Source organism: Dermacentor andersoni, chromosome 1 (genome assembly GCF_023375885.2).
Source record: "Dermacentor andersoni chromosome 1, qqDerAnde1_hic_scaffold, whole genome shotgun sequence".
In the NCBI taxonomy this organism is placed as follows: domain Eukaryota; kingdom Metazoa; phylum Arthropoda; class Arachnida; order Ixodida; family Ixodidae; genus Dermacentor; species Dermacentor andersoni.
Window position 1 is genome coordinate 343,369,647 of NC_092814.1, and position 21,975 is coordinate 343,391,621.

At 45.7% G+C, this 21,975-nt stretch overlaps 1 protein-coding gene across 1 annotated transcript in view; it reads left to right on the plus strand.

Annotated features, from left to right (window-relative positions):
- LOC126516541 (whirlin-like) overlaps positions 1 to 21,975 on the plus strand; it is a 277,363-nt gene that overhangs the window by 63,377 nt on the left and 192,011 nt on the right. The window contains exon 2 of the mRNA XM_055063788.1: positions 12,443 to 12,653. The gene's annotated coding sequence lies outside the window, so the exon portion shown is untranslated. The remainder of the gene's footprint in view (positions 1 to 12,442; positions 12,654 to 21,975) is intronic.

Consider the following 21,975-nt stretch of genomic DNA (forward strand, 5'->3'; position numbering starts at 1 on the left):
AAAGTTCAGCGTCAGATGAACAAACTTCAGGACCAACGATGGAAGAGCTTTTGCGATTCCTTGGACCCTCGCAACCGTTTCTAAATTATTAGACGAGAGAGAGTTAGATAAGATAGCTTCCGAACATAAAAGGGGACGTTTCTTGAGTATTAGTAATCCCTTATCCCCTACTGGAGAACTCTTCAGGGACTTCGCTCACCTCCACAACAACGTCGCCCCTTCCTAGCGCGCACTCTACATCAAAGTCGAAGAGATTTTGAAGTCGCTGGTGATTTTTGTGCGAAGGTTGCTGGTTCTACTGATTGGCCTCTCACTACATGACCTCCCTGTCGCGAGAGATCAAAGTATGTAAGTCACTTTTACTATGGAGGAGGAAATAAAGAGAGAAAGCAGGGATGTTAACCGGAAATGCGTCTGGTTGGCTACCCTACTCTGGGGGACGGGAAAGAGGGAATAGAAAGGTGTGATAGAGATAGGGAGAGGAAGGGGAGGAAAGCAGCAGTGAGCTCACGTGCAGGCGTCGTCATCACCCGTTTCCGACGGGGGGATCTACGCTGCCTTAAGGTACCTAGGTTGGTGCCTTAAGAGGAAGCTTTAGCTCGGGTGCTCCTATCTAAATACATGTAAAAGGGGAATTCGTTTTTCTCGGCAACCATGGCACCAAATCTGACGAGGTTTGTTGCATTTAAAAGAAAAACTAAAAATCTAGTGACTGTTGGTATCGAATTTTCGATTTAGGTCGTTAATAATTTAATAAAAATTGTCAAAAGTCAAAAAGTTTCAAAAAACGAATTTACGAGGTTTACAACTCTGTAACTCAAGAACGAAAAACGATAATACAATTCTGTGAATTGCATCTAATAGCACATCTAAAGCGGACAAAATTGGTATGTCACACATGAATATAGAAAAATTTACTAATACGGAAATACAGCTTTTGCAGAACCCTTGTAAACAAGGTAACAAATTCACGTAAGATGTAAAATTACACATCGAATTTGTCCGCTTTGAATGATATAATGGATGCCGTTTACAGAACCGCGATATCTGTTTTTGATGCAAAGCAGCTATGAATTTGTAAACTTCGTGCTTTAATTTGTTTCAAACTGTCGAATATTTGAAAATCTTTTTAACAATATGCAAGCCCTAAATGAAATTCCGTTTCCAACAGTCACTAGAATTTACCTTTCGCTCTGAAATGCAACAAATTTCATTAAAATTGGTCCAGGGGCTATCTCAGAAAAAAGTTTTTGCGTTTTACATGTATTTGAATAGGCCGCGTCGGAGTTGGGCCGGAGCTAAATCTTCCTCTTAAATCTTGGCATGACTGCATAGTCCGCCAATCGGTAGACGATTCCAAGTGTAGTCGACTGGTGTTTCTACTGAAGCCTGGAAAGTCTCCACTGGACCTTACACCGTACCGACCGATTGCACTTGCGAGTTGCATCTTTGAGGTCATGGAGAGGATGTTGCTGAAACATGTGGAATGGTACCTTGAATGCTATAACATCTACACTGTTGATATGGCTGGTTTGCGACGTTGACGGTCTTATAGTGACGGCGTCATTGATCTTGTGGCCTCTGTACAGCAAAGAAAAGTTATGAAGCGTCACTCTGTAGCACTCTCCTTACACGTAAAAGGTGCCTACGACAACGTAACCCACGAAACCATTCTCGAAACTCTTGAGGCTGCGGAACTCGGAGGCCACGTCTTTAGATGAATTGGGCTCTAGTTATCTCTCAAGGAGATCACTGTTTGTTCTGAGAAAAGGTAGCCCGACAAATAGATATATCTCCAATCGTAGTGTCCCCCAAGGCGGAGTGCTGAGCCCGACTCTTTTCAAGTTCGCTTTAGTGGGGCCCACCGAAACGCTACCAGACTGCTAACGTCTGGCTCTACGCCGATTATGTTTGCATCTGGCCGTCCTGCGTGACACGGCCTGAAGTGCTCGTCAGAATACAGAAAGAGGCAACCCTGACAGCGGCATACGTTCACCGACGAGGTCTGACAATATCTACAAAAAAATGTGCACGAGGGGCATTTACCCGAAAACCGATTTCTTTATTCCCGGTGTCCATCGCGGGCCAGTCAATTGCGTATAAAACTCACTGGTTACTGTGAATCATCACCTCACCTGGAGTACCCATGTCTCCTACATGAAGAAAAAGCTCATTTCTATTGAAAATATGATTAAATTCATAGCTAGCAAATCACGGGGACCATCCGTACGCTCCATGTTGCAGCTATACACATCACATTTTCTCGTATTCCTTCGATACAGTCTTCCCGTCATGTCTAACATATGCAAGACTAATCTCCTTGCACTACAGAGCGTAAAAGCCCAAGCACTTCGCACATGTCTTAGCCTCCCGAGATGTTCATCGACAGCTGCAACGATTATCATTGCACAGGAGCATCGGATCACCACTCATATTGTCTTTGACACGCAAAGAGCGCACAGTCGGCATCTTTCGCGGCTACCATCCCACCATCTAGCCGGTTTGCCCGCGCGAAGACCACAATTTACATTCTGTGGTATTGTGATGAGACACCATGAGTCGATACCATCGGGATTCAAGCCTGCAAAACGCCCAACATCGGTATTGTGGTGTCTCAGGCAAACTCACGTGTTCCTCTCTGTTCCTAGGATTGCTAAGAAGGCAGAATTGTCACCGCTAGCCCTGAAGCAGTTGTCTCTGCTTCTCCTACACGAGACTTATTTTGACCGCATACACATCTACGCGGACGGTTCCACCAATTCAAACAGCTCTTCCGGAGCAGTGGTTGTTCCATCTGACGCCGTCTCTTTGCAACTTAGGCACTCTCACAACACCACGTCGACAGAAGAAGAACTTGCTGCTCTTCAAAATGCACTCAATTACGTGGTATAGCAGCCACCAAATCTTTGGGCCATCTTCTACGATTCGATATAAGCCCTGCAAGCTCTGCAATTTGCCCTGTGTCATGGGTTATACGAGCAGCTAGTGTGCTAAATAAGGCTAGCTCATCACCACGCACTCGAGGAAGGATACAACATTGTATTTACGTGGTTGCCGAGCTATTGCGGAATCATGGGTAACGAGAGCGCAAATGAAGCCCCTCGCTCGGCTCATCAAAATCATCAGTGGGTGCCTATACCACTCTCAAGAATGGATGCTGCGCGGCAACTTCAATCACTTGCTCGCCACATCACACTTCTACGATGGAATTCACGGGGTGTCACGAACTCACGCTTGCGCTCTCTCGACCCCTTCGCGAAACAACTTTACTGTGTTGCGTGTGGTTGGGCGTCCCATTTACAAATTACTAGTCATTCCTAATGGGAATGGCAAACAGTGCGGCGTGCAATATGTGCTCCAATATGAAACTCCAGAGCAACTTCGGTGTGATTGCCCATTCTCTGACGCTCAACGACGTACTCTGCAAGCTAAACTCAGCCTATTAGATAATAGACTGCTCTCGGAAGGAAAGGTCCTGGGACCATGGCCGACACATTCTTCGATGCGGAAGGCCGCAAAAACGATTCTGCACTTCTTGAATGCTACTGGATTATACGAGCGCCTGTGACAGTGGTCATTCCTCTGCGACTGAGTCTGTGAATGACTGACTCTTGAATGTTTTTCTCCTCTCTCCTTCTTATCTATTCTTCCCCTTTTCCTCTCCCCAAGTGTAGGGTAGCCAACTGGGCACGTACTTGGTCAATCTCCCCGCCTTTCCCTTTTCGTTTCTCTCTCTCTTGTACAGACACCTTGACGTGCAGAGGCATTGGAGCAGCGGCGTAGCAGGAAAGCTAGACTTGTCTGATCACGTTCCAATAAAGCAGTATGTCTTGTTTTAGCGTAGTTCTTCAGTATACCTTTCAGGCTATTCAAGAGCCGGACAGGGCGGCACATTTTACAATCCTTGGACATTAATCGCGAATCCCGATCCGTAGCCAAATTGGACATTTCAGCGCAGATCAGTACAAACACCTACGTTCCGCAACTACCCAAAAACACGCACCGGGTATACAACGCGGAACGGAGACGGGCAAGAGCACAGACAATGCAGAAAAGATTCGAGAGGTCCGAGGACGTGGTCTACGTGGACGCCTCTGATTATGACGATCGCGACGCCATGGCCATAGCAGTAGTAAATCGACAGGGCGGTTCAATCGCGTCCGGCACGATCCTCACGACGTCGCCGGAAGCTGGGGAGGAGGCAGTCATTGCCCTGGCAATGACGGCATCCTCGAAATACAAATTCATATAGTGAGCGACTCCAAGTCGTCCTTCCTAAATTTGGCAAGAGGGCATGTGGCGTCCGCAGCACTCAACACTGTGCTGACCGGTTTTCGTGGCAACCGAGCCAGGGGGGTCCAAATCATCTGAGCACCGGCCCACTCTGGCCTCCCGGGGAACGAGAACGCACACGACGCGGCTCGAGGTCTAACCAACCAAGTCGACGCCGACCTTTCCACCGCTGACGCTCACTCGTTTCGCCGGTCGGGGCGGGACAGACTGGTGTCCTATCAGGACATCCTTGATCATTATAAACATGCGAGGACCAAGTATCCTGCAGCGCACAGAACTTTAACTAAGTGGGGTTTGCTCCAGACCAACACCTTCCTTAACCCTGTAGCCTGCAGGCGTTGTTAACCAGGACTGTATACAGCCGAATGCAGAATCTGCAAAGGCAGGGCAGACCTACAGCGCATGGTTTGGTCGTGCCCCTCAAACGTAGCCACGTCTATCAGAAAGATCACTCTTCTTTAGAAATCGGGTCTGTGGAACAGTGGGAGACTGAGCTGCTGAGCTCCGACGCTGAAGGGCAAGTCCGACTCGACCGCTTGGCTGAAGACGCCGCCGGGGCTCAAGGGCTCCTCGCTGCCGCCTAAAGGGGGAGAAGACAGAAGAGGATCGCCCACCTCTTTTTCTTCCCTTGACCCCATTCCGGGCAAACAATAAAGTTGTTCTCTCTCTCTCTCTCGCTCTGTCAGTATACCTTATAGACCGACAAAATGTTTTTGTCTATGGAGGACACAATGATCTCCCGTTTTATACTCGGATTCAGGTTCACTTATCGGCAGGTTTTTTCAACAACAAATGCGTCCGCTGTTTTCACAACGGTAGCTGTTAGGCGGATCCTGTCAGAGTTGGCCATTTTTGTCGTATCGTTCTAGAAACGCGATGCCACCATGAAAAGGCGAGTTATTTTTTTTTCTGCAAGTTCTGTTAATGACCTATCTGCGTCTCCGTGCTGCAGTGAGCACGTATCTATTTCTCGCTCCTCTCCCTCGCATGGTTGATCTAATTAATTGCCATTATCGAGCGTGGTCTTGCCATCGTCGTTAACATTTTATCGCGTTGTTTGTCTTGAATGGCGTGTATCCCTTTATCTTTGCCCTCGCATTACCATGCTGCGACCCGAACGACTACACGAGAAAGCCATCGCCCTCTTATTCTTTTTGTGCTTGCTCTTGCTTTGCAGGCCGCTCTCTCACATTTACGCATGCTTTCCTTTAGTTGCTTTTTCGGCGACTACTCTCACAGTGCGTCGCCGCTGGCCGCCATGAAACTTCATCAATGTTTCATCTGCCAGTTTCATCTAAAGCCGGCTCCACACTGTCTTCGGACATACCTGTAGCCATAAATAGTTTCGCAACTGCTATAAGAACAGAAGTTCTTATGCTGCCTGCGTTCCGTGGATATTCTGGTATGTTTAGGGTTCAGTGTTCTCGCTAACTGAAACTGCAAATGGTACGCCGAATTGTTTTCCGTCATTGATTTTCACTGAAAATGGTCTGATACAGCAAATTTACTAGAGAGGACGGGGATCGCTGCGAAATCAGACACATTGACATTAACCCATAGGATTGTTGTGTATGCTGCTACGCATCGTTATTATTTCATTTATCGTGCCTTGTATTCACTAATTGACTTGTATTGAGTTGACCTGTATTCACCAATTTTTACTGTAATTATATTGCATCCCTTGTACCGACCCCTTATGTAATGTCACTTCAGGTAAATTAAATAAATAATATATATAATAACTAAACTAATACATAAACAAATAAGTAATGTATCAGAAATAAGTAAGGAAAGCTAGCGGAAGAATGGAGCATCACTTAACTCCGGCGTATCCTGCATATTATAGAACATAGCGCGCTCGTGTCGGTGACATTTGCCTTTTAATGCTAAAACTTCTATTCTTTTTCCACAATAGCTCTTAAGAACTAGTCGTACCTACACCTAGTCATTTTTTTCTGCATTATACGTTGCAGATCTGTATCCGTGTAATGTTTCGAATTAGGTCCCCTGCTATTTCTGTTCGAATTATGAATGCCGTCACTTTTAATCCTTTCATAGTTACATCGCCGTATACGGTGTTGCGTCATTGCTGGACTGCTTTTTTAATACTTTGTTACTACTTATATACTCGGTACTACTGTAGTGTTGTAGAGAAAAATCTACGGTTGCACAGCACGTGTCAATGTCCGCAAGATCATTGAGCAAGATATTTACCGAACACAACCTTAAGCTGCAGGCAAAAAATTATCCTCCGAAAAAAAGCCAGTGAAAGTTCAGCTGACGTGCAATAGTAGCGTAGTGGTTTTTGTGGGGGGGGAGCGCTGCTAATCCCGAGGGCGTGGGATGAAGTAACGCCTGCGGCGACCGAGTTTCGATCGGCTCGAAATACAAAAACGATCACGTGCTGTGTATTGGGTGCACATTAAAGAACCCAAGTGATTAAAATTAATCTGGAATGCTCCACTAAGGCGTGCCTCAGCATCATGTCTTGGGTTTGTGGCGTAAACCCTAGAATTTAATTTAAATTTAGATTCATCTGAAGGAATATACTCACCGAAAACAACAACCAAAATTTTTACGTGAAGGTAAACTAAAAAAAAAAAGTACAAGCCCGCATTTCGCCAAACATGAAAGCCAAAACGGTGTATGCCGTATTACACCAGTTATAGCTGTAGCTGTTTCGTGAAAGCACCCAGAGGTTAAAGACATTGAGTTTCAATCGCGTGTTTTGTCACCACGTGTCACTCGGATAGCTGATTAACTGTTATTCCTTGTATCTCTTTAATTTTCCCTTTGCGGAGTTGTCATTTCAGTAATTCTTTAGAAGCTCACCTCGCATCTAATTTTAGGACAGAAACAATGCAAACTAACGGGCTAGGTTTCGTTAGTGCGAGACGGTTTTGTTCAAAATGCCATGTTTCCTGCTAGTTCAACAGTACACTTGAAGTTCATTTAATAACATAAGTTTGTGCGCTTGCCCCTATGCATTTAATCAGCCGAATACTGTGCATTGCACTAATAAATCATCTCTCTGAACGCATTGTTGCTATCGGCACACATAAATAACCATGGAGCCTAGAATATTACTTGGAATAAAAACAGACCTGTTGCTTGGTGAGACAACGTCCCGCAGCTTACATCATTGAAGCGGTTTTGATGCAAGATGAAAGAGTTACGCTGAAGCCAATTAAAACACGAAGGTCTCCACTGAGGGATGCAACAGCTTCCCACCCGTTATCTAGAGTTGACGTTATAGCGGTCGATATACCAAGTTCCTAGAAAAAATCGACCATACAGCAGTGTCCTTTACGAAGGTATTGTGCATGCTTTCTTACGCACGAATTACTTTAATATCATGACAAAATATTACCTTCACCAGCTTATACGCAGTTTTCTCATTGTACTTGAATATGATAAGTGACGAGAAACAAAGAGAAAGCACAAATATTTCGACAAGCTCTATACGCGTGACTCGGTTGGTGTACGGGTGCGCTCAGTCGAACGACTGGGCTGGGATCTGAAAAAATGGCCAACGCATATCTAAACGAAGGGCGTGACTTCGTTTCGCACCTGTCATCGCCTCGCGAGCTGCCGCAGCTGCTCACAGCTGACAGACGCCAGTCAAGACTCAAGGCGGCACCGACTGAAAGCCTTTGTCCCAAGCATACAGTACAACGTCCGCGAAGCGATCTGCATACCGTTGCTGATTCCGACCAGAGGTTTCCGTTTGCGAGAGCCAGGTTTGGGGCCGCAAGGATTCCTACGTCTCTATGTGAATCGTGAAAGTAAGTGGACATTACTGTCACAGCATGTTGATTTTCAAACGATGACCATGCGGCGTTTAATCTCTACTCTGTGAGAGTCACCGTGATGGCTACTGTGGCTTTGACGTTCTGCTGTTGAGGATCACGGGTTCCATTTCCTGCTACGGCGGCCTTATTCAAGTGTAAGTGGAATGCGGGAATACTGACGTGTACCCATAAATGTAAATGCCCGCTAATGATACCCAGATTGTCAAAGTAAATCTGGAGCCCTCCAATAGGCCGTCCTTCATAGTCCCATTCTTGCTATGGAGCGTTAACTGCCAAGCATCAATCAATCATTAAATCTAGTCTGTTAAACACCAAACAAAAAGAAAAAGTTCATAGTCCACCACGTCTAACAAAATAAGCGGTATCCTGCGAAAGATGAGAGAGGCGAGATGAAATGCCTTCCATAACCAACCTCGATCACTACTGCTGAGTTAGTGGCCATGAAGCTAATGCCGAAACAGATAGAGGAGGAATTCACAGTTTTCAAGGTTGTTCTCTTGAGCGGGCACGTGCAGAGCTTAGTCGCCTATAGCAACCAGACAATGACAGCCCTGTCGCGCGTCGCATTATCAACTCCGTCTGCGCAGTCTCATCTCGCGGTGTATCCTTAATACACTTGCGAATCGCCGGCAATGAAGAGGAGGACCGACTGTCATTTCGGACAAGGGAGTGCTGCATTCGTCCAGACGTTACCTGCCAACCCGATGATTCTCGCCTGCTTATTTACTGCCACTTGCCCTGATAAGCGAGTTTCAGTCGCAAGATCATTTCCACCACTTGTTTGTGGGCGTGGTTTACCTCGCTGCCTTATAGCTTTGGGATTTAAGTTTCGTGTTGGGTGCGCCATGGTGGCTGAACGGTTGCACCGGCAGGGGTGGGCAACCCCTGCATCCTGTGCCTTCCAGCGGGGGCAACAGAAGTCATTTTAAATTTGACCGTCCCTCATTCGGTACGTGGCGGTCTGCACCTTACAGAGACTACCGATCACTTGGTTTATCATGTTCTGCAATGGAAGACAACATATTTTTCGTTCGTCGTGCGTCTATACGTGATCAAGCACACAGAGCCATTCTATAATTCTTGCAGGTGACAAATCTAGACTCCAGATCATTGCCTGTCATGTTGCTCAAATTGTTGTGCTAATTTGTGGACCGTTTGTCGAAGTGCCGTCTTATGAGTGTGTGACGCAGATGTAGGTTTTATCCTTCTCTTGTTTTTCCCCCTCCTCCGCCCTCCCTTTATTTTTCATTATTTTCTCTCCCCCTTAATTCTCTTCCGTTCTTCACTCGCTATTCTTTTCTTACGTACCTTTTCTCTTCTAGGGCCGGCATGCGTTCTGCCCTTCCTGGTGGTAGTTGCCAGTTAGCTCTATTCCAATTCTCTGTGATTATTTTTATGTGCGCCAACCCACTAAATAGACAAATGAAAGTGCAGGTAGTGTACGTTGGTACCTATCTAAGCGGTATACCAGCTGCCGCGGTATACCAACTGAAGATCGTTATGGCTTGTTGGTGGACTACGGTTGGTTGTGCATCAAGATGAACGTTTACCAGCGCGGACGGACGGATTACAAAAGGAGAAGGCAGCACACGCGGTCTCCGTGCAATATCCCTACCGCGACCGATTTCTATCAGAGAGAGAGATACATATTTTAATGATAAGCCAGACCTGTTAGCCTGGCTGATCGCTTCAGGCACTGGATGATAATTATGACGTACACAGTGATCGCATAAGCACCTTAGCATCGCATACAGTCACAGACACAATAAAGCTACTCACAAATTTTCGTAAAGGACCGTGGACATCAGAAACACCAGCAGCGCTTTCGTGGCGCGTAAGAGGCTTCTGTTTACGAGAAGCAAGCAAGGTTGTGGCCACAAGCGCTTCTACGTTTCTCTGTGACCCTTGCAAACAGCGCCCGTGTGTGTCACTTTCTCATGCTGCTAAACGTTCGCCACGATCAAGAAGCAACTAGCCTACGAATAAGCCATACCGAGCTTCAACTGATCTACCATGGGAAAGCTTGTGGGGTGGTCTAAAGAAACCTGCACGTTCCATAATTTCCATATGCAGTAATGCCGCGTATGATATGAAAGTATACTAGTCTTTAGTTGCGTGGGCACCTATACGGATACAACCGCGAGTTTAAAAAAAAAAATTACATTCTGCGGTTTTACGTGCAGAAACCACGGTATGATTATGAGGCACGCCGTAGTGGGGTACTCCGTAATAATTCTGACAACCTGGTGTTCTTTAACGTCCACCCAACACACAGTACACTGGTGTTTTTTGCATTTCCCCCCATAGAAATGCAACCGCCGCTTGCCTGGATTTGACTCCGCGCACTTGGGCTTATCAGCGCAACGCTTTAGCCACAATGCCAACACGGCGGGTCGGTGCGTTTCGCCTAGTTCGTGCGTGACGCCCTAAGGTTATGGAACAACTTATGTGTCACACCTTTATAATGAACGTAAAGAAGGAGAACCGAGGGTCCCGATTTTTGTTAGTCACAGTCATATGAAGCCAACAGACAATGACACCAAAGAAAAGACAGAGTAAATCGCTTGTTTCTATTGCAATAGCATTGATATGGACACTTTAACCGAATTTTTGCCGGTGGTGGCGCCGTTGACGTCGGCGGCGCCGTAATGTTCCGTATGTATTTGGGTATATGCCTGTTATATTGTTACGTGTAGCATGCCTTGCTATGTGACATGGGGTATATGCAGGTTATATTGCCACACCATTCCATCTCTAGAGTTGCGCATACCAGGTCTTACATTATTGACAAAGTTATTCCTCAGGATGTTGACAATGGCAGCCCACAAACAAATGCAATGGAACAAAACACCGACAGTGGAAGCCTTTTATCCTAAATCTTCTCAGACTTAAAAGTACGCAATAACAGAGCTCGAACCTGAAAATGACGTAATTTTATTGACGCGGCGGTGTACTAGCTCCGGTATCGGCCCAGGAAAGAGGTTGGAAGCATGCCAGATACGGAAAAGTGGTGGCAAAGTCACCAAGAAACAGGTTGGCTTTAATTAAGGAACATAAACGAAATCGTCCGATGGCACGATTCAAATAGAGGAACCCTAGCACAAAAGCTCGTTTTTAGTTCGTCAGCTTACGTATACTTCAAATCATACTGCCACTACAGCTACGAGTCTCACACTTCGTGTAATATTCTAACATGTTGCTTTCGCATTCAGTGCTTCGCCCTTATGGCGAAACTGTGATATTTTTTCATTGAAATGCAGAAATAATAAATAAAGGAAAATTAATTCAGTGGATGTAAATAAGTTGTGCAGGAACCATCGACGATGATTACCAACGAAACCGAATAGCGCAAACGAACAAGTGAGCGAGCGAGTGTACGAACGAACGAACGAACGAACGAACGAACGAACGAACGAACGAACGAACGAACGAACGAACGAACGAGCGAACGAATGAACGAATGAACGAACGAACCAACCAACGAACCAATGAACGAACCAACGAACAAATGAACAAACGAAAAAATGAACAAACGTATGAACGAACGAAAAAGTGAGAGAGGCGAACGAACGGACGTTCTCCTTGGAGAGCGCTCCCCGAAGCTCACGCGGGACAGTCTCTCCGCCTTCCCTCCCTTCCCGCAACTCGGTTGCGCAATAGCTTTCGCGTCACAGTCGGTTCTGTGAGCGGACCCTACTATTTCTATGAACTACGTAACATCATGCAGATTATGTTTTTCTCTTTTCTAGTTTTTCCATATTTCTGTCTTGCCGCAATAGCGCAAATTCTAAAAGGTTATCATCATCATGAAGCTACTCAACTGAACTTGAATATCAGTAACCCTTCTCCTGACCTGGTCGACGTTGCTTGATACAAATTGCGCTTTCTGAAGTGCGTAGTCTCATACCGTGTTCCCAATGATTGTTTCTAAGCTTCGAAGAGCGTTGAAATGAGCAACTTCTACAAAGGAAAAGAGCAGCGCGGACACGCTTCTGTAATTCAATTATCTTGCGCCGTACGAGCGAAAGCAGCGTATTTGCCTCAAAGCACGGAGAAAGAAGAACAAGTATACGATAAACAAACACTGCGCTGCTCGTGTATTTGTCCTTATTTTTCTCTGCCGTAGGTCGAATTAGGCATCAGAGAAAGCCCGGATGTTCGCTCTGTCAAGATAAGTGCTTTTCGTTGCTGCAGAATATTGAACTTGCTAAAAATGAGACACTCCGGGATGCAGTGTCCCTTTATTTTTCGTGGAAAAGTGTACAGTATCGCGCTTGCAGTAAGCAACGTAAATAACGTCAAGGGAATGCTCAGTGTGCTCTTTCGTATGCTTGCAGACGATAGGCAAGGCGGCACCACAGAGCGAAGAAGGCGGAGCCAAGATCGCTCTGCGACGACCGGTATGGCCACTCCGTTCACTGCTGCTGCTGTGGCGCTGGCTGGTAGTCGACCTCTTGGCGAGCCTGGTGCGTCGTAATGGAGGCTCCGTTCGGGCATTTCCAGGCGCGCAGCGCACCAAGGCACTGACAAAGGGCCCCTTGCCGACAGGTGAGTCTGCGCGCGCCACTGAGTCCCGAGATTTATAGGCTCGCAGCTGCCACGCTCATTCTGGGCCATTTTTACGCCACTGAAGCAGCGACGCCGTTCTGGTACGCCGCGTCACTTCAATGTAGCGTGGCTGGCAGCGCAATAATAAAGCGCTCAGTGCGAGACGGGACTATCAACAGGCTAGTCTGACACCCGCTACCCGACGCTGTATTTCGAAAAGATTATTTTTCTTGTTCCTTTCAATCTTTCTGTCTCATCGTTTGGCACGATGGTACTAGGTACGATGGTACTAGGTTCCCACGCATGGGAACCTAGTACCATCGTACCTAGTATGGCAATTACCACTCGGGGCTACTAGCCATAAGAAATGAATGAGATTGTGCGACGAGAAAACTCTCGCGAAATGTGGTTTGAGAGCTGGCTTACGCCTGCACAGCGCGCGTTCATGAAACAATAGGCTTTGCCAAAACACGCGAGTGGTATAGCCTGCAGCAATGTCGGCGAGAAAGCGGCAGGAACGCCTCAATTAGTGAACACAGGGTCGTGCGCACTTCCGCATTTCATTCTTTCAAAGTTTATTCAATTCCTGTGTTGTTGACCACTAGACGACAGAAGTGAGCATATACTCTGTTTCTGCACCTCTGAGGAGAGCAGGATCCTCCAATCTGACTTTAAAGGACCCGTAGTGCTTTTACGCTCACCTCTAAAGCTCTCGCAATAGTCAACTAGTGTATTAACTAGTGCCGGATCTCTTCTGTATGGGAGCCCTTTGGCTAAGAAATAAGAAATCGAACTGCAGGAGACCCAATGGAGTTCTTGCGTCTACTGCGTCGCAGTTTGCCTCACAACGTATTTTGGATCGTTTTCGTGACCATTATCCCATAATCACCGACGGCTAAGCCACGCCTGCTGTCCGAAGTTGTCATCACTCTGTCTGCAGCTCGTCGTCAGCCAAGGACAACCGCCTGATTCGTGCAGCAGATATGGAATTGAACTGCTACAGATATAGAGTGCACGCAAAGATAACCGATCAGGCACTGAGTAAAACTAATATTACAACAGGCATAGATACGCGAACCGGTTATAGTGGAAGCGAGACAAAATAAAGCAATATTTTCATTGGCAGTGAAATAACGTTAGAAGTGATCTGCAAAGCAAATAGTTAATACAAGCAAAGAAGAATAAGAGGAGGCGGAATAAAGATTGTTGGAGTTCACCGCAGTGTTTTAATAATTTAATATAAGAAGCTGAGCTACGAAACCATACCTAATTCAACCCTTTCAGCACATTTTTATCGATGCTTAAATGAGCAATACGTATTTTATAGCAAATTTTATCAAACGCTCTAGCGGTATTTCAGATATGCAACCATATATCGATGACCGGTCTAGGATGCTGCACCGCCAGGCACTGTACCAATAGCTTAAATATTCGTAACTTTCGCGGTGACGCAATTGGTGAGTTAGTCGATCGCCATGTCTCACCAATCGGTGAACACAGCAGGGGCCATTAAAAAAGAATTGGGTGTCGCACACCGAAAGTGGCTAGCAAAATCGTTTTTACCTTATAAAAGTCATTGGCCTGAGAAAGTACTTTCGCACTTTCATCACTGCAAGTGTTCATAAAATAGAAATTTTCGAACAGGTTCGTCACGACGTCGTTTTGAGAGTTCTTGACATTAGAAGCTGGAAGCGGAAATTTCAGAATTTCGTAATACCCTGGGAGCATTTAATGGGCAGCGTAGTTTTTATCGTTTCGCAAATTATTTTTATCTGCGCAAAGAATAAGTAAAATACAGGTCTCTTCGTTCACCTCTCCCTCTCGAACGGAGATGGCGAGCTCTCTTCCGCCGGTTGCTCTTGTTGCAGGTGGCAAGTCTTGTCGTCCGCCAAAACCTTCGGGTCCAAGAAAAACGACAAGTTTTTTGTTTGCGAAATGAGTTGTGCTTGCACATACCCTATTTGGGGCGAGACAAATAATAAAAGTTAAACTGCGGATGCCGACGGCCCGTCTAGCCCCGCTCAACGTTCCAGATCACGCGCTACAGCGACACTTTTATGTAACCACGTATTGAGCAACAGAAAGCTGTATCTGGAGATTTTCATGTCGCTATCCAATTTTCTCATTGATATTTTTTATATAATTATAATGTTCGATTAATTAATTAAGACTAATTATGTCTTTAGGCTGAACGAAAAACGTAATTTCAGTATCTCCAACCGACGGCAAACAACATTACCCTCGTTCTGTCCAGCTACGTGGCATTTGCATATTTATGAAACTCTGGCTAAAGTTAGCTGGGACACTCTGTACAGGTATAATTACACATGCCTGAGCGCTTCGTATGTAGGCATGTCGAATCTTCTTGCGCAGGATATTCCATCTTCGTTTGCCGTTTCTTCAGTTATTTGAGAAAACCCACACTTTTTCATAGATGCCGCGCCTGTTTGTAGTGCTCGTACAGTCTTCGCGTGTTCGAGAGGTTGCTGGCACAGTCGATGTCACCATACTGCGTCTTACTAACTCTTTTCCATGCACCAATGACAGTACTATGTCGCAGTACTGTCATTGGTGCATGGCAGTACAATTCGCATTGTCCATTCAGGAACAAGAATTAGCTACGCAACTGGGAGAAAAAAGGGAAGACTAGCCTATCGTGTGGCAAATCCTTCCGTGACCCTATACAGTCAGCGTGTGCGTAAGACAAGAGGATTAGTGACGCATTAACGGCGAGCCTCTTTTCTAGTTCTTTGTTCATCTAACCAGATTTGGGACTTTCTTTGCAGTGCGCGCAGTTAGTGTGGCGTTTATATCTCGGCTACATTTCACTTCATTCAGGCGCTCCACCACCGCGCAGTTTGTGGCGATATTCGCTTCCATTCACATAAGACTAGATATTTCGAAGTACTCACCATGACAAACACAAGAAGAAGACAATGTGGCAGAAATTTCTTGCACCAATCGCCGTATTTGTTCAGCGACATCGAATAAAACCAGACGGCTGTGGAATAGAAGTGAATTCCTCTTCACTTTATAACGAAACTAAATGTGCGATCGCGGAAAGGTCCAGCGTATGATTTCAGCCTCGGACTTAAGCTCCGTTGTACGACGGTTAGTAAAAAAAAAAATAGACTCGGGTTGGGTTATCGTGCACTTTCGATGCGCGCTGTTTCGACTACAGGAAAGTAGTGTATATACAGCGAGTTCTTGCGACGAATGTCTTTGATTTTTAACAATGGAATATTCCAATGTAAAGTTGTAATTTTTCTTCACCAAGCACCACTACAGTGGCTGGGATCAGTATCTCCGCGTCAATTTTCAATAGAGTTATTCATTACCATATGTCACCAGTTATTTTTTATTAATGAATTCAAAGGTCGTTTAGTAATTACGTAATTGAAACCAACCATCACGCCAAACATAACCGTTGCGACAGCACCAGTTTCGAGAAATACGGATTCAAAAGGTACCATGAAAATATATTGTTGTTCCAGTTGCACTCTTACGTAAAACATTTTTTTCTGTTTTGCGCAGACATAGCTCTGAAAAACAATGCATTTTGCTGCGGGTTTTGAGTTCTTTTTTTTGCATGAAACTCATTATAGGTACAAATCTTGCAGCAAAAGCTTATGTTTTGAGTAATGGCTGACTTCGATTATACAATCACTTCAGCCCCTTCAACACTAATTTAATAATTTATCAAATTTTGTTGTTTGTTTTCTATATTGGTATTTACCGTGCAGAATCCTATGTCCAACTCTGCTATAAAGCCGGGTCAGCAAATAATATTATCTTGTCTTAAAACTAAAATATTTTAAAATATGTTACTGCATTGAAGCAGTAACACGCAGTGTAGTTATTTCTAATGACAATTTATTTACTACTTTATTAACGAATCACTCCTTCCTGCGCAAGCAATGACATATTTCACAAATTTCACAATATTTTTCTTGCGCATGGCTAACAAGTTAAACTCCGGAACAAAGGTGTAGCGCTGAATAAGCGATGACTAATTGCGTAAAATTTATTGCATATGTGTTCATAGCTTAGCCCCTGTTGCTTGAGTAAAAGTCAGGAGTAAAAATGGACCCAATAAGCGCAATCCAGCAGTCGAAATCAGCAAAAGAAAGAAAAAAAAAAGATGAAAAAAGCGCTTTCAGTATTCGTGAAAAAAAAAACGCAGAAAGAGATTTATCAGGCTGAATCTGTTACAGGCATTAGTAAAGGTAAAAGGTAGATACAGAAGCTTTTTATAAGTTTTAAGGAATAGAGAAAAATTTGGGAGATATGAGCAAAAGGCTAGACTGAAAAGCATGTATAGCATACCTGATTTGCTCAAGTAGGCTAGCTGAATATTTGTAACCGCCCGTTATTAAAAAGAATGCCTATAAGCCATCATCATTATCGTCTGCTACTGCATGCAAGGCTGGCGCTTCTCTAGATTACTGTGAAGTGTCATAGCGTTGTCCTCTTCACGCAGGCTGACTAAAGGATATAAAGGAATTGTAGGAGTCAGGGTTTCCTTGGCGTGCGTGCGTGCCTGTGCGTGTTCGCAAATATAGTATGAAGGTTATTTTTTTCTCAAATTAATCTAGTTCCCACGTTTTCATCGCGCGTGCGATTGACAGAAGTGCCAAAAAGTATATGCGGATCTCACGCGCTGTGGGAATCGATGTAAGCGAAGCATTCCGTGCTGGATGCTTTGACTGACGGTAATTAGCGGTGATGAGGACGGCTAAAGCTTAACTTCTTCAACGTTTAGGCTAACACGAGAGTGGTGAGTTGATGTTAAACGTTACCTTCCTTGCGCGCTTGTCTGCGTAGTACACAGAACACACAGGGAGAGGTGTTTGCTTGCGGCGTTGCTGTGCGCCATATTTTATAACCTCTGAGAGGATTGAACGTTGTCATTTCCTCACATGGCACATTGCATTGTGGCAGAAGTATTAAACTGGAATTGAATTATGGGGCTGTACGTGCCAAAACCACACTCAGATTAAGAGGCATGCCGTGATGGCGGACTCCGGATTAATTTTGACAGCGTCATGTTCTTTAATGTGTCCCAAAATATAAGCGCACATGCGTTTTCTATTTCGCCCCTATCGAAATGCGGCTGCTGCGATTGGGATCAAATCCGCGACCTCTAGCAATACCATAGACGTAAAGCTAACGCGGCGGGCACGGAAGTGTTGATTTGACGGTCGACAGCTTCCGTAGTGTCTCCTGGACCCTGCGGTGCGCTTTAATTAATGCGGCTGATTCTTCACGCCCTGCGTAAGTTGCCCGCTTGACATATTTGCATGGCGTTTATTTTTCAGAAATAGCGGCAACGTACTATACCGTACGTTGAACTTAAGCTTATCCAGTTTTCCCGCAACCGCTGTCGTGTAGTAGTGGGGTTTCCTTGCCTTCTCACGTCGCCTCCTCCCCCCCCCCCTTTCTTGTATGGGAACTGCCTCTTCTTCTCCTTTCTACAGTTATATCTGCACACCCTCTGGCCTCGCACGTTAGTAGAAAGGGAAGCGCTGCAGTTTCTGCAATGCTTCTGAGGGATGTCACGGATAATTACAGCTGTCAAGCGGCTAAAGTGGCCACGGCCAGCGAGCACCATAGGGCATTGTGCACATTCGACGCGGTGGGGTGAAAACGAGTTTCTCCCGTCGCCTTTCGTCTCTTACTCGCGCTTGTCAGCTTTATGCACGCTCTGAACCACCCCGCCCGAGGCGGTGTGCCCGACAGCAGCCCACTGCAGCAGCAGCAGGGGGAAAGTCGAAGGAAAAGACAAAGAAAGTTTCGCTTTAAAAAAATGCGTTTTGTCTCATTACACCTTCTTATCATTTTCTTTTCACAGGCCACCTACCAAAATCAATTGTTTTTTTTGAAGCAGAAGAGTTAACCCATTCCCTTGTAAACTGCGAGAGTTGGTGCCTCTTTCCTTCCTTTATCTCACCATGTTCGTGCATGCAGTCCAGCATTCATCCGGGCACTTCGTCTATGCGCCAGTTTTTCACGCGCTTGGCAGGAAAGCAAACAGCGACGAGAACTTGACTGCATTGCTAAGACCCTGCGTTGCTAAGTAGTTTAATCTCCGCTCCTTCTAGTGCTTCTTTTTTACTTTTCTACATTACCTTTTTTTTTTTTACTGTCGAGCGCACGAGAATTAAAAGCACCCTTTTGGATGAAACTATGCCGAAAAGGGAGCCGTGCCGTGATCAGCGAGGGCTCCCTTTCGCCTGCGTTCAGCGGGCGACAAGCCGCGCGAATAGTTCGCCGAGGGGAGGGTCATATGGATCGCCCGGCGACTGGGGGCTTGTCGCGTGGGGCTCGATCGAGCCATTAGCCATCCGATCGTTATAGTATGTCTGCGGCCACCTTCGACCCGTTTTCGAGCTAAACCGTTTAGCTTTCACGGAAGGGACCCATTAGCGTGGCCATGCCAAGAGCAGAGATTCGAAGATGCACGCCCTTCTTGAGAAAAACTGGATGGAGCTTGCATGCCTGAAGTCGGCCTCTTTAATGCATGGCCCGCTGCCGGAAGGTTCGAGCTTAGTGAACGATTAAACGAACGATTCGCGCAATGAAAGTGAACGCATTTTACATGTACATATCGCAGTCAGCTCTTGAAAGTCAGTACATTTACCCAATGATGTTGGGGTGCTGCGATGGCAAGCCATTTAATCTCGATGTTGTCTGCTGCAAAATTTTGGCTTGTATTGTTTACCGCGGCTCCGAAAGTCTAAAGGAAGTAAACACTGTAATTTCTGCACAGATTAGGGACAGTGGAGATAAGACGAAGCGCGGTGTTAGAGTTCGCGGTTCGCTATTTTATGCGCTGCGCAACGATCGCCGATACCGACCCAGCTGCGCGGATCCTCAACCTTATCAAGAACATTTGGTGCCGCACGATGTGGTCTTCCGTAAAAGGCACGCACGTAACAGTGAACGCTTTCATTTTGACGTTATCTCTTTCTTTATGAAGGAAAAAAACCCTGCCTCTTGATTAGTGCTTGGACCCGATGTGTCACTTCTGAGTTTCAGAGGGGCAAAAAAAAGCCTACATTAAGAATAAATAAATAAATAAAATTGACCGAACAAGGGAAGCATCAAGCTGGACCACACATTTACACCACTGCGCCGTGTAATATTGCTTTGACAATCCAACCTCACTCCACTATGGCGCCGAAATAGTTCACGTAGAAACAAGTTCCACACCCATCGCAATCCTTAAGTGGCTTTCGTTCAAGGCATTATATATGACCTTCGGTTATTGCGTGGAAATCGTTGTAGAGTACTTAGTACCCCGCTATGTTAATCATACGCCGGCGTGCTATGGGAGGACGCGAGCAAAATCGTGTTGCAACTCTCTGAAGCCAGTCACACTATTTTGTTGAATTCGGTCTAATTGCATAATTAGTGAAGATAAGTAGTAAACTTCGTAAATTTAAATTACCGGGAAGAGTTTCCATTGAGAGTCCTGAAGAGGCGCAAGGAAGCGTCGTGTTCAGTCTACACGGATCAGTCGGCGAGCACATAGGCGCATAGCTGTGCACCTCCGTCCTGCACACCTTCCCTTGGCGTGTCAGTCTCTGCCTGCAGGTACAGATCGCCTAGTTTCTTCGACAACACCACTCTACGCAAATCCAGCAGGTGCATTCCGCACAATACATCATGACACTCAACCTCAGTGCTACAGCAGATATCGTGGAATCCCTCGTGACAACCTTTCTCTTAGCAATCGCTGGGGCTGCTTTAACACGTTCGCAGCAGTGGTTTCAAGATGATGTTTTGGTGGGTTTCGTGTCACATCGGAATTGAAGTAAATGAGCAGGCTGACGCTCTTGCGCGTGAGACGCTGTCATGTGTCCTTAGATTCATAGCCCCGAAGAACCCGCAGGACACACAGGCCACGATCTGCAACCATTTTAGAATGCTCCACAAACCTCCACTTGAACCTCGGGTGGTCGAAGAACTTTGTCATGAAGAGAGTACCTTCTTGTATCGCGTTCAAACAGGCTTTGCCTGCAGAATAGCGCAGTTATTGAAGGCGAGGCGCTCTTACAGTAGATTACGCTGAAAATTTTGTTTCAGTGTGCCTGCAGGTCGACATTAAAAAAAAAGGACGTTGCTTCTCAGCCTACCCAAGAAAGGTCTTCCACACAGCAGCTTACAAGAAATAGTGTTCCCTGAAAGACCCGGAGTGATCGAGAAATCCGGCCGACCGCGGTGGGTGCATTTCGATGGGTGCGAAATGAAAGGACTCTAGCATATCGTACATTGGGTGCATTCGATCCCGCGACCTCGTGCTTAGCAGCGCAACAGCAAAGCCGCTAAGCCACCATGGCGGGTGTTGTGAGCCCAGTGTTAAGAACAATTTTTGTTCATTCGCGGCATTTTTGAGAGCCCAGAAGTTGCTCCGCGCACGCGGGGATAGTTCCGGGCTATTTTTCTTTACTTTAGCTTTAATGTTTGGTTCGTATTCTTTACGACGCAGAGAAAAACTTGATGCTTGAAGAATTGTTGTATGGGATTTATTCATTGGACACTCTACAGTCATTTTAACGGCAAGTTATTTCACAAACGCAAAACTTACGAAGCTGAATAATAATGTTGCCATATTTTGCATTTAGACAGTGAAAAAAAGAAACCCGTCTTTCAGAATATAGCAGTAGAAATCGTGATCTTACTCACTTTTCCCCTATCGCACATCGGGGCCGGGATAATGTAAAGATTCTATCTCAATTATTCGCCTTATCGCGCTTCCCCAGAGTTATAAGCTGATCGCCAGGACGGGGTGCTTATAAGCGGTGGATGATGGTAATGGAATAATATTGAGGGAAAGGATCTCTTTCCTTATACTTGCTGGGTTTCTTTAAAAACCTCCGATAATGCTAGCTCGGTAGTTGTTAAGACTCGCGAGTCACCGCAGTATTTGTCCTGGTATTTTCGTTCTCGTTTTTATTGGTGCTGTTCAAATGAAGATACCGCTAAGAATTAAGGAAGCGATGAAAAGCGATTGCATCCTCTGATATCTCATTCGCGATCATTTTTTGCTCGTCGAAACCGTTTGTCGTCTCTCGCCCTTGCTGCCACGATTCACCTGTGCCTGTCATTACAAGATTGCTACAGCATGCTGTTTACGCTCTGTAAGTACGACGCCTCGGGATTTCAATGAACACTGCGGCCACGCTACCGACAGAGATAGGGTGTTTCGAGCGCGACCACAAACGACTATACCATCTCCGATTGTAAGAAATTGGCACCCGTATCAACCTCCCGATTCTATAGGCGAGAGTTGTTGCAAAATTAGAGCAGCACGCGAGTG